The sequence below is a fragment of the Trachurus japonicus genome, chromosome 7 (genome assembly GCF_045865225.1).
Source record: "Trachurus japonicus isolate A0001 chromosome 7, Traja_1.0".
Lineage (NCBI taxonomy): Eukaryota > Metazoa > Chordata > Actinopteri > Carangiformes > Carangidae > Trachurus > Trachurus japonicus.
Window position 1 is genome coordinate 13,356,839 of NC_140913.1, and position 13,507 is coordinate 13,370,345.

Below are 13,507 nucleotides of genomic sequence, written 5' to 3' on the forward strand. Positions count from 1 at the left end.
ACCTGCTTATTCATGCAATTATCTTATCATGAAATCATGTCGCAGCAAAGCTATACATATAAAATCATGCAGATACCACTCAAGAACTCCAGTTAATATCCACTTGTTTGTCTGTTTTTCTGACAGTGCACAACTCCTGAGATTTTCACACCAGAGATTTTACTTAGGGTGTAACAAAAAACAAAAAAACAACCAGCGAGCAGACACGCTTTGTCAATGACAAGGGTGTGAGGAGAATGGTCATATGGGTTGGAGCTGACAGGTAACTCAGATAACCACTCTTTACAACTGTGGTGAGAAAAAAAAGCATCTCTCACAACACATCAAACCTCGAGGGAAATGTATGATGTCAACATAAAGCAGAAGCTCAAAACGAGCGCTTCCAACATCTTGAAGAAACCACTAAGAACTGAAACTGAGAGTAACACGATGCCCTGCCCTGTGTTTGGATGGTGTTCTTGGTGCCCTGTTGGACACAATTACTTTACATATCCACCATATTTGTTTTGGGATTGTCGTCTTTGGATAATTAAGTGTCACATTTTAGTTTAACAGAGTTCTTAATAGGGAAAACCAAAGCCTAGTTATAGACTAATGGACTAAGGTGTTTGCAGTATATAAACACATGCAGAGGCTTCTTGACAGCAATCTGCTCTGCATCACATTTTATGTGGCCCGTTTTACTTGGAGATAAACACTGCAATTGGTTTGAAGATGAAGGCTGTGAGAGGCATGTGGTTGTAGCTACAGCACAAGGTGTGTGTGAAATTAATACAAACCTGAAATTAAAAAAGAAAAATCTTATCCAGATCATTTCTGATGTAAACACTCAAATCATCAGTTCTTAGAAGAGAAGCTGGTCCGACAAAAATGACATTACTGGCTCCCATTTCAACTTTGTCAAACCATAAAAATCTGAATGTAAGAAGCTGCTTGTGTGTGTGGAGTGGCAACATGGCTGTAAAACCCCTATTCCTGTCTTACAATGGGACTACACTTAAAGGTCTTGATGCAACTGAAATGGCTTTTAGAAAAGCACTCTGTCTGGAGAGAGAAGCCACCTCGTTTCTTCTTCTCCTCCTCTCCATCCATCGAGGGGAGGAAAACTCTTTGCAATATTTACAAGCGTTCTCCCACCCCTGTGTCCTCCCTCTCTCTCACTTTGAGTTAGGCAAATCTCTTACTGTGGCTCAGCACCTGCAGTCTAACAACTAGTGACAACCGCTGACTAGCTCTTACTACCAAACTGACAACAATATGACCAGTCAAGGTGATGTCAGAAGTATCAGCTGACAGTTTATCACACAAAGCTGCAGCTGAAATCTCTGCACATTCCTAATGGATAATATTGGAATTCCTAACTTTTCCAAGGCTGACAACACTTTTTTTCTGCTCTCCATTTTCAACTTTAAACATCCAAATTCTGCAGCGACTCCTGTAGCTTTTCTTTGAGATGAATCTGCACCGTGAAGCTGGATAATGTAGGAAAGTAGTTATTCAATGTGAATGGACCAATAAATATGATAAGAACATTTGTGATAAAAACACTATTTCTTAATTTTCGAAAATTCGATTTGTGCAAGAGACCAGCCAATAAAGGCAAGCGTTTTTTTTCTCCTCCTCCATATTTTTTTGGGTTGGATTGGTTGGGTGAGGGTCCATCTAAGTGCTATGGGGAAGTGATGCATGGTAAATGTAGCTGAAACACAACCAGGTCACACGAAGGCAGGAACAAGGGGACTGATGATGCAGTAAGAGAAGACAGAAGGGGATTGCTCCTGGACATTTCTTAAAAGCCCCATCCAATCTCACTCACTTTGTCATTCTTTCCAGCGCATACATCCTCTCTCGCCGGCCTTTTCACAAAGCAACAGCAGCGCTGTAGATGGCAGAAGACATGGAGGCTTGTCTGGATTGAATCTATATTAAAGAATATATGGTGAAATATACTCAAAGTAGGTAAATAATTAACTCAATGTAAAATGTTTGCAACCCAAACAGCTCATAAAAATATTTTTGCTAACAATGATTTAGTCAGAAAACAGTGAAAACCCGTTTTGCTGTTTTTGGTTTCTAGACTGACAGTCCTGTCAGTCTAGTTTAACTACAACAGTCACTAAACACAAGGGTATGTGACAGCAGTAATATGGTGGACTGTTTGAGGTTGAATACAAACACCACCCTCTCTGAAACTCAGTGAAGCGCATAACTCCACCAAGGCCAAACATTTTCTTCCACCAGATCCTGACTGTGCTCCAGATCGGCACGACAGCTTTACAAACTTAAAGATCTCAACAACATTGATATTTCAAATATGTTTTTTTTTTTACATCAAGACCCATACATTGTAGCTGAGAAACTAAACAGGCTGTATCTTGCAGCGTTAAGGAAAGTGAATAAAAATTCCCTGGCCAAGTCCATACCCAAGTCTGTGCAAATCAATTCAGCATGTTTTGTGTAATCTTGCTGACAGACAAACAAACCAGCCGACACAGGTGAAAACATAGCTTTGATTTTTTACTTCCACCAAGGAAGTTAAGTGACTGGACTGCCAAAGCCACAATAGTCGGAATAACCAACCTCAGATTTGCCTTTAGTGGCAAAAGGGGGGATGGTAGTAGTTGTTCATGTCAGTGCAACAATGTCAATAGAAAGGCAATTTAAGATGTTTCTCATTGGCTGCCCTTACAAAGGTGTGGAAATTAGCACGGTGCCATGTACCTGCCACTTCTGCTAATGACATACAGCAGGCAATGAGCAAAGGTTGACAAAGATGGACTTATAATTCTTTTTTAGTCAATGTCTGAGGAGTAGGTGGATTTCAAATCCTTATGGGTCTCAAGAAAAATGGCTGAAGTGAAAATGAACAGCCTCGGGCTCCATAACCCATTTTGCTCCAGTGAAAGTGGGGCAAAATCCTGGGGCTACAAATGAGTATGCATAAGCTGACACAGTTCTGATCATGATACTCTGCTCAGTTTGTGCACAATTCATCTGACATAAAAATGAAACAGTACAACACAGCAATTTTTAACTTGAAGAGGCTACCTTTACCTTTGCCCTGAATAGTTTTGTGTATTTTAAACATATGAGAAAGACAGCTTCATTATTAAGATATTCTTCAAGCGCTGGCTTTAAAAAAAACTCCCAGAAAACAAAAACATTTTTACAGGACACATTGGAACTGTATGTGTGACACAAAAACCTTTCCACATCAGCGGACTTGGAGCCAGGGGCAATAAGTGTATGGTGAAACCCTTGCATTTCCTGGACAACAGCCACACTACCTAAAAGCGTAAGAAAAACAACACACTTTCAGTGACACAATGCTCAGTTACTAGGGATGGCGCGGTGTGGAAATTTTCCCAACGGGTAATAAAATCATGACAACACTGATGTAACTGATTACACCAGACATTTTAAAAGAAAAGATGTGTTGCCTTGTACTTTTAACTGATAACTTTTTCATATATAATGTTTACAGTGTTTTTGGTATTCTATTTATTGTCTTTACTATTTCTATTCACGTAGTGGGAATTGATGCCAAACCTAATTTCGTTGCATGGACATATGCGATGACAATAAAGTCTCTCTCTATTCATATTAACCAAACAGGTTTCAAGTCTTACTTTAAAAAAACAAAGACAGTGAAAGCTTGAGGTGGGGAAAATAAAGGAATAAATAATAAATCAAATCAAATAGCATAATATTGTGATATTTTGGAATTCAAGGATGCCAGGTATGATCTTTCATTATGTAAATTGCAAATACAAATTGAAGTTTTTGGCACCAGAATACAAGTGCACTTTTTATGACTGTGGTCTGTTTGCTTGATAATCCCATCTTTCAGGAATAAAAAATGATTAACGTGAGATGAACAGACTGAGAATTGTATCTCACAAGATGAAACAGATGTTGACAAAGACTTCAATCAAAAATGTATCACAATATGTCACTGTAATACTTTGGATATCACAAAACAGCAATAATATTGTGAGTTCAGTATCCTAATAATACTGTATGGTGGGGCCTCTGGTGATTCCCACCCCTAGTGAACACCATGTGACACTGACAACTGCTGCAACCCTGCAACTATTAGCTTGGTCTTCTGTTGCTGAAAGTATTCTATTTAACTAATTATAGGCTCGTATTTGGCCCCCTATAGACATTCAAAATGATCTCAAGATTAGTCAGCTTTCTCGTGAACTCATGCTCCTTCATCAATGCACAGGTTAAGCACACACAGAAGATGGATGGCTGAATAAGTTTTCACACACACCATGTACTCTTTACACACAGCTGCTCCTCTTAACAGGCCTGGTCCTAACTACAAGCATTACTGAGGTTGATGTGGAAATTTGGTGAACTGTCACTTTAACTGGGCGTGATTTCACATGTGCTCTCTCAGTGTGGCTGCCTGCTGTGGGTTAATGTCTGGTGATTGGGGACATAACATCAATGGGAGTGACAGTAGAGTTTAATTGATTGATTAGTAAAATATTCCATGATGCAGTGTGCTCTTACGAGAGAGGGTGCATTGTTGGTAGGGATAACAGACATGGGCCGTAAATTAAGTGATTAAAGCACAAGCAAATAAAAGTTGTCTGAATAAAAATATCTGACAGGGTGATTCACTATAAGCTTGTGTGTAATAAAATACTCTGACAATCGCAAAAGCAACTCTCAGACCAGGGATCATGCAAAACAGATTCCACAGCCTAGCTGTAGTGTTGGCTGACAAAAAAAAAACAAGTCACATACATTAACAAAGGTATGTTTTGTGCCTTGGACAGCTGCACAAGCAGCTTTTCATACAGGGAAATGAATGAGTTAGATTAAAAAAGGAAAGGGAAAAAAGGAAAGAAGGTCAGGCTAGCCCAAAGCCAAAAGCATGACTTTATTTAAAACATAAAATACACTCCTTTGATTGCATTAATAATCATACCCCTCCCCCCATGCTTTCTCTCCAAGCCTCCAAGAGAAGAGCAAGTGTGTGTGAAGAGTCACATGACAGCTAGCCCACTCTTTTGCTCAAGTGACTATGGCCTTTCTTGCTTTAAAGAGGAAGAAATCTCACTAATACTGGCGGTCTTTCCCTGTCATCTCGGTTTTCAGGTTTGGTCACATTTTCCTTCTGGTAGTCAAATGTAAGCGCTAGAATGTAAATAGACACGGAGGCGGTCTCTATACAAAGCAGAGCAGATGTTGGCATGCAAAGTACTGCTCAGGCCTGTGATGGGCTTTCCGCAGGGTTACGCAGCATCTGAGTGATGACAGGCCTGTGTGTGGGTCATTAAGCGGCTCCGGTCCCACTTACTTTGACTATTCAAAACACTGGCCAAGACCTTTTGGGTAGTGGTGACAAGCTTATGGATACATAACAGCACCTACAGTCAAACGACACACAAATCACACACTGAGCAAACATAAGGTAGAGGTTCCTTTGTTATGTTGACCCAAGGGAAAGCTCAGGGAGAGAAAAAACAAATCATGACAATGTGGACAAACAAGTTCACATTCTTGGCAAAACACAGATTCAGGAACACAAATGTTTTTGGTGTTTCTCTGATAAACCCTTTGTTTAAAAGGGTCAAAGTGGGACTGAAGTGAAATTCTTGGTTCCAAAATGTTCATGTTCAACATTGATATTTCCAATGCTTTTACCATGAAGAAAAGTAGGAACGTGTCCTATGTCACCACTGTTACAGATTACTTTGTGGTTTGCTGAGAAACCAGTCTGTGGAGTTGCTCCATGAATTTACAGGATTACCAGATAAAAGTTAGTTTTCAGTTTCACTTCTGTCCTCTTGACCATATATGCACATCTGTTTTCCCTCCCTTGCCCATATCTGCCCATTTTGTTTCTCTCTCTTTGGGAGTATGTTATTTATTGACCAACATACATGTTGTTAAATTAACACCTACTGTGGAGAAAATTAGTTTCTAGAAGGAAACCTGAAGATCCAATTTAAGTTGGACTAAATCACACCTCTCTTCAACAGTGGTCAGGAGCTTCGTATCAACCCAATTAGATACAGATGTTTGACCTGGATGTGAATGGGGTATAAGAGAGATAGGCTATAAGAGGGAGAAATCACTGCTTACAAATATGTCTGTAATACCTCCTGCGATGTTTCCTCTGTTTCACATTTTCAATGCTAGTAAAAATGACATGAAACGTCTGCCCCTAGCCCCAGCACTGATAGCTGCACGTTATGCTTGGTCACTCTGTGAATGAATGCTGTACACAAGTTGTAGCAGCTTTGAGTTTTGTGTTTGGCTGTCACCATCACTCAATACAACATTAGGGCCATTAGGAAGTACTACCTCTGGTGTGGGGACTTTCTGTTGAACAAAACAGTAGCTCAGATACTAAATTTAAACCCAGGCTCCTTTAGATGGGACACAGGTAAAGCCACCCTGCTCCCCATGTTATAAAGGGGAAAAAAGGGGGCCATTACAGCATGTCAGGGGTCTCATTGTTGGGATTATTTCTAGCATCATCATCACCCTTTTACTGCAATATGCTAACTCCACTTGCTCAGGTGTAGTAGACCTTTTGTTGTGAGTGTACTGGCGTTGGCAACCATTACCATATTTGAAGACCTTTGAAGATTTGCCAAATTTGATAGAGAACAATATTTTGAAGCCATTAACATGCCACCGGTGCTTTGGGTTAAAAACAATACATAGATGGTGTGTACATAACTAATATAGCTAAACTGATGATCAGCTCTACTGTATTGAGATTCTCAGGTGCTTCTGATTAGGGCTGCCCCCAAATAGTCGACCAAGCACTGGTCGACCAAAAAATCAAAACCAAATTTCATTGGTCGATTGGTCGCAAGAAAAAAACAAACATTTGGAGCCGTGTCTTGTCAAAATTAAGTCAAAATCAATGACTGAACTGTATATGAAAGGCTATGGGGCTTTTATTTTAAAGGTCCAGATACAGAAAGTAATGATGTGACACTTTTTTTTTTTTTTACAAGGCACGGCAGTCTCTAGTATCACCGCTGTTTTCAATGATTAGCGGGTGCTGTCTGAGCCCCGGTCCCGTCCCAAAGCGCTCACCGGCGGTCAGTCTCGTAGTGTCACGGAGCGGATCCATGGTAGTCTCCGCTGCAGTCAGAGACCCGCACCGCTCCACGCCGCGGACCCCCCCCACCCTCCCCCACCAGTCACACAGCCTGAGCTCAGTAACTTTTTACCCTCCTCATCTACTGTGTTTATTGGTGATAAACGGGCATAGCTACACCCGACCGGCTTGTTGATTCTCGGACCCAACACAGCCGGAGTCGAGCATTAATTAATTAATTCTCAACCTGACCGCGGGCAAAAAAAAGGAAAAAGAAAGCCAAGGGCAACCCTGGTATTGAGACAGTTAACTGTTAATCAGCTTCATAAGCTGTGTGATGTGTGTGTGTGTGGGGGGGGTTCCTCATGGGTGGGGAGGTCGATTAGTCGACTAATCACCATAAGTGACGACTACTGGTCGACCAACAAAATCTTTGGTTGGGGGCAGCCCTACTTCTGATCAGACCATGGTTCAAAACACAATTATAGCAACAGAAATATACAATTGCACAATCCTAAATCCTACATTTGCCTGTGGATAAGCAACACGCATTGTAATTGAGTTCTGTCGGAAGCTTTGAGAGTGAAGAGGAAAAAGGATTTAGATCATAACCACAATGCACCAGACCTAAGAGTAAAGTAATGGAAGACATAATGGAGAGGCCACCACTAATGATCCATTCAAATTAAGACACCAGAACAAGCTAGTTGATGAAGATACCACTGTAGATAAAGAGAGCTATGCCTTCAAGAGCACACAATGGATAAGCCAAGGCCTGTGTATTAGCAGACAAGCTGTCCCGGGTGTTTTTCCAGCACTTGCACTAAAATGATGTAACGAGGAACTCGGAAAATATATGTTTTACAGAAAACTGAATGTTCAGACACTTAACCACAGTGGGATGACACGCCACCAGCTTTCCCTTAAGAACACATTCTCTTCTAGGCCTCTCAAAAGTGCCAGCTCTATTTGTTTTAAACTGACAGAAACTATGCTACTACTCCTGGGTGCTTGGTTGTGGTCAAATATAAAATTAAAGGAAGCCCTCGGCTCATCAAAATCACTGTTTGCAAATCACAGCATGGGATGCTACAAAGATGACTTTTGAAAAGTAAAAAAAAAAAAAAATCCATAAAAAGGCCATTTTACTGGAGCCCATGGGGCAGACAATGTATGTGAAACCACGTGTAAAATTGTTGGGTTGTAGCTAAATATATTTCTGGCACAGCAAAAGAAAGAAAGAAAAATTGAAGACTGGTGGAACGACAACCTTGTAAAATTAGATTTGCACATTTTGCTTAATATTTATATTCTTAAAATAAGAAGTTCTCAGTACTGCTCATTCGGTCAATCACCAACTGAGTCCATATAAAAGATACTCAAGCAGCCTTTTACGATGTTTTTATTGTGCATGTTGATATCACGATAACGATGACATTAAGATTAATTGGTCAGCGCTAAAAGATACTGTTTGTGCCTGGCTCTTTCATGACATTGCATTTCCATCCAACGTTCGAGACTTTGATATGATCACACACCTGAATATCAGTACCATGTCATGCCTTGCTGTCCTATACAGACACATCTGAGTGACTTGCATGTTGGATAAACTCCATTGTTACCAAAGATTAATATTACCTGACTTGGGTTGAACAATGATGATGTAATTCACTGTAAATAGTTTTGTCCAGTGTTTCCAACATCTACAAACGCCACTGAACACGGTAGAAACAGTTCCTCAATAGGAAAATATACAATTGAAAAGTTACATTGCTAAACAATGTACAAACAACTTATCACATCACACAGAGGAAGTTATTCCTGACCAATCATAGTGCTGTCTTTCAGGAATCGACAGTCCACTTCCCTAAACTGGTGCAGCAGTGTTGGTTGAGTTCGCTAATGGTTGTTGTGTTGATAATAAAAGTTGGATAGACACACAAGACTGCTACCTCTGAAGAAACCTCAAGTATCACCACCTAAAATCACAATTTTAAAAGGCTCCTCTCGATAAACTACTGTAGGTGGCAAAGTGTCAAGTGTGTGGTGGTGTTTTCGCTTCTCAGAGATTGTTTGCCCACTATCGATAAGACCATCCTACATGCGAATATGGTATTTAGAGACCAATGCAGAACAGACTGATGACATATAATCAACTATGCTAAAAATGTACCAATAAAGACGAATGAATGTGACTCACCCAAGATATTAGCCACCTGTAAGTTAATGTTACAGATTCACACACTGACAATCTTTAAGTTGTAATGTGAACTCAGTGCAGGCCTGGCTGGTTATAAGAAACACCTGTGTATAAAATATAAAGCATGGATAAATATGTGGTGTTGTAGCTATTACTACACATACTTTACCCTGTCAATTGTGTACAGTTTGCTGTACAAGATGTGCACAAATTATATTTAGGAATTGGAGATGCATGTATTTTAACACTTATTATACTCAATAGAAAACCTTGGTACATTTTTACCACAGATTAAGCTGTTCTCCAATACTTTTACTGCTTTTTTAAAGCCGCCTGTTGGACATGCAATTAAAAATGATATATCAGAGGTGAATAAAAATCAGCACTATCACTGACCAAAGACATATAATCCCAAAGACTGAAATCCACCGACTAAGAATTTAATCCCATTCATGTCCTGCTTTCGCAGATTAAAAAAAATGCAGAAGGGATGAAAATCCTTATTTAAAAACAAAAGCCCCCCCTGCCCTTTACACACACAAACACACTCCCAGCACAAGAGACTAATGAGTACAGGTTTGAAACACATGGTCATTACATGATGGTTACACTCATCCTGACAATCTCTGCTATGAATGAACATTACTGCCATGAAGGCAGTCAGACAAGCCTGTCACACACCACGCACAGATTGTGCCACCACTGTCCACCAGGGCGACTACACACAGAGCCCTAATGTCAGTAAAGTGTGGGCAACATCCAGATTACACTATATAGTTAACATTAAATGGAATAATGTTTTATAATTTGTTTTGATAACTGGATGATACTGAATTTACAGATAGACTGTTCTCAAATCAAACAATTGCTATTAAAAACTGCAATCCAGTGCTTTACAAGTATGAGCTTTGTGTATTTTATCTATAGTCGAAAAAATATGAAAACAGAAAGGTTGAACCCTGAATGTGTTGGACCAGTTCATCCTCAATGAAAAATAATTAGATAAATCACAGCAAAATATGAGATTCCAGTAAAGCTGAGAGACTGAGATGGCAGTTACTGTAAATGACAATTGGGTTAAAAAATCGCAATTAAATATAACTAAAAATTAAACTAAAAGTGTTATTGCAAATTTGCAAAATTTCAACCATAACAAATTCATTTCATAAGCTACATAATCAAAAGTTACATATAGAAACATATACATGCAGAAAATGTGAAGCTCTCCAAATAAGGTCCAATACATGTTTTATTTGTTCAAATTATGTGTTTTAACTAAAAAACAAAAATGGTAAAAACACTGGATCTATAACCTGAGCAAAATCTGTATACATTTATTTATTTTTTCATCTATGCAGTAACATCCTACTATGATTTCTAGTCAGAATTAAGAAAAGGAGGTCCCATTTCTGAGGTGTGGTCGGAGATGCTTCATAAAAAACATCGAAATCAATATGAAAAATTAAAAGATCAAATACTTATGTATTATAAATCGCAAATATTTATCATAGTTGCCATATTCCCTTGTATTCAGGTTCATAGTCAAGGTGTACAACACCCCTTCCCCACCATGTTGTCCTGTATCTAAGGTACCCATATTACATTCATCTGACCAGAAATCCCGTCAGCTTTAACACGTTTTTTAATGTTAATACCTTCTGTACATTTTTACTACAGGAGAAAATCAAAGAAATCTTTCCTGCCAAGCCTGAACCCATCCGATGCTCGGCAGCTGTCTCTCTCAGTCTGAGAAAAAGCGGTGATGAAAAAGGCTTTGAACGCCATCTTGTTCATTGCAGCTGCTTGGGCCCTGAATACAGGAACCCATTCATTCGAGGAGGCGGAGGGAGGGGGCACACTGGCAAAATGAATTCATCTTTGTGAACCAGTAAATACAAATAGCTCTTTTAAGAAACGATGAAAAATTCCTGAAACGAGTAGAAAATCGTCTATTTTCGGGAAATGAAGTCTTACGATGGTAAATCTTCACACTGCTGGTCTATAACTTCGGCTACATATATCTTGCCTCGGTGCTGGAGGAGGCGCTCAGCTCGGCTTCCTGCGACAGCACGTCTGGCTCGTTGCTAAACCATCTTTCGAAATGTCTTCCACTAAATACAAATCTCCCATCTCCTCCTCCACTCCAACACCTCACGTCGCCGTGTTGACTCGGATTTGACGCCACATTTAAAAAAAAAAAAAGCGGAGAGAAAAAACGTGCCTGTTTTCCGGGCCAGTGCTTAAAATACTATGGAGCAGCGCGGCCCGGTGGGGCATGGTTGTTTTACTGTAGCTGCTAACAACTTGCCCTGCAACAGACCCGTGATCGAGATAAACAGATTGTCAAAATCCAATTAGTCTATCTCGTTTTCACATCATTAAAAGAAGAAGTTCAAATTAAGGCCGGACTGTATCCTCGCAAACTGGCGCTGGTTTGGCACTCGTGAAACTAAAATGGCTATTGCCACTACCAGATCCACGACGGCGCTTATTGTCATTTTTCCTCCCATGCGATGATCAAATGTCACCGCTTGACCGTACATGCAAAATGTTATTTCTGTGCTCCGTGTGTGCTCTCAGGATGAACCGCGCTAACGAATTAGCCATTTCCTTTCCAGCTCAGTCAGTGGATGGCTGACTCTGCAGACTCGACGTGGGACTGGTAACATACAACATTAGCTCTGACACACTGTGGCTTATTATCCGTGATGGTTTGGTTTCGATTCGCCGGATTAGACGCTGTTGATTAAACTACCCCGTTTTAAACACGGCCCTGTCCAAAGAGTGGCCACAGCTGAGATACTCGGCATTACGTAAATTATTTCAGCAAGGCAAATGTGCACGCTTCAGTGCGAGAGTTTTTCATAAAAGCGGCATTCAACAACAACAAACACCACTGATCTTCGCTGTGGATACAGGCGAGTTGTTCTGGCTGCCATGTTCGGGACACACACACCCAGAGCAGCCATACCAGGCTGGAAACGTAGGCTGTGGCCACTGCTGGCTAACTTGTATGGACTGGCTACAGGATAGTGGGGGTAGTGGGGGTGGTGGTGGTGACTCTGTTGGTGAAGGAGCCATTTTTAGACTCCCTTCCTTGACAATTGCATGATGCTACAAAATTTTCTACTCCAGTTGGGAGTAAACCCGAGCTCTCTTCGCGTTTGTTTTGAGTTATGCAAGTGTAAAAGAGTTGCAATCACGTAATCATCTTAAAAGAGCTCGCCCTGGGGGGTTTGTCAACAATAAGTTGAGTGGCAAATGTACGAGCAATTAGCTTACCAGGTAATCATTTACCATGAGCAGAGCAAAGATGTGACAAAATGTGAGCAGACATACACCTAATCCAAAACGTCTGGGATCATACTGCATTTGACCGAGTCCCATATTAGGATATCAGAGTGGTAAATGGGTTAGTAAATCACAGCCGATACAGTTTAACCTAGACGGCTTATTTCTTGAGAGAGAGAGGGGGAAAGAGACCCGGACGTTGGAGAGGGGTGCTGGCTAACCCACCGAGCTGTCACCGACTAACCTGCTATTTATCACCGGCGGTGGTCGTTAACCACCTGGCTGCCGGACAGCACCACTGGACATGAAAGTGGCTCAATTTAGTGCTAGTTTACTAACAGCTGGGTTAACGCAGTGCGTTAAGTTTGTCCAACAGTGGCCCACACCCACTCTCTTGGCAGCAGCAGCGACTAGCTAGCAGCAGCTAACGGCGGCTAACTCAACCCAGTTAACCCCTTTGGTTCATCCTCCCTGCTCGACAGGCTAGCCGACTGCACACACACACACACACTTAATGCATTTCCTGAAGCGCAATTTCAAATATCAATACACATCCTTACCCGCTTTCAGTCGAGGGTATCCGTTGTTTATATCACATTGACTGGAAACAGCAAAATCTTGTCTCTCCTCTCTCCGCCCAGGCGCTCAGATTTAGCTAGTTTAGCTACCGAGGAGCGGCACTCCCCGAACCCAGTTTTTGACCCGCCGAGGGGGGAGACACACCGGCACAGAGACAAGGCGGTGTTTCACCCAGATAAACGTGTCAAAGTCCCGCTTGTGCGTTTTTTCCGTTTCAACGCAAACTCCAACTCAAAGCAAAAAAAAAAAATCCCTTCTTGTCTTTCCCACCGTCGTCGTCCCTCTTTTTTCTTCCTTCACGCCAAGATCTCAGTCGCTTCTTCCTCCAGCCATCAAACAGCAGAGATGGGCGCGGTAAC

The 13,507-nt window shown here is 41.0% G+C and overlaps 1 protein-coding gene across 1 annotated transcript in view; it reads right to left on the bottom strand.

Annotated features, from left to right (window-relative positions):
- Positions 1-13,489, bottom strand: part of gnb1a (guanine nucleotide binding protein (G protein), beta polypeptide 1a) — a 38,696-nt gene extending 25,207 nt beyond the window's left edge. The window contains exon 1 of the mRNA XM_085781350.1: positions 13,130-13,489. The gene's annotated coding sequence lies outside the window, so the exon portion shown is untranslated. The remainder of the gene's footprint in view (positions 1-13,129) is intronic.
- Positions 13,490-13,507: the final 18 nt, after the last annotated feature.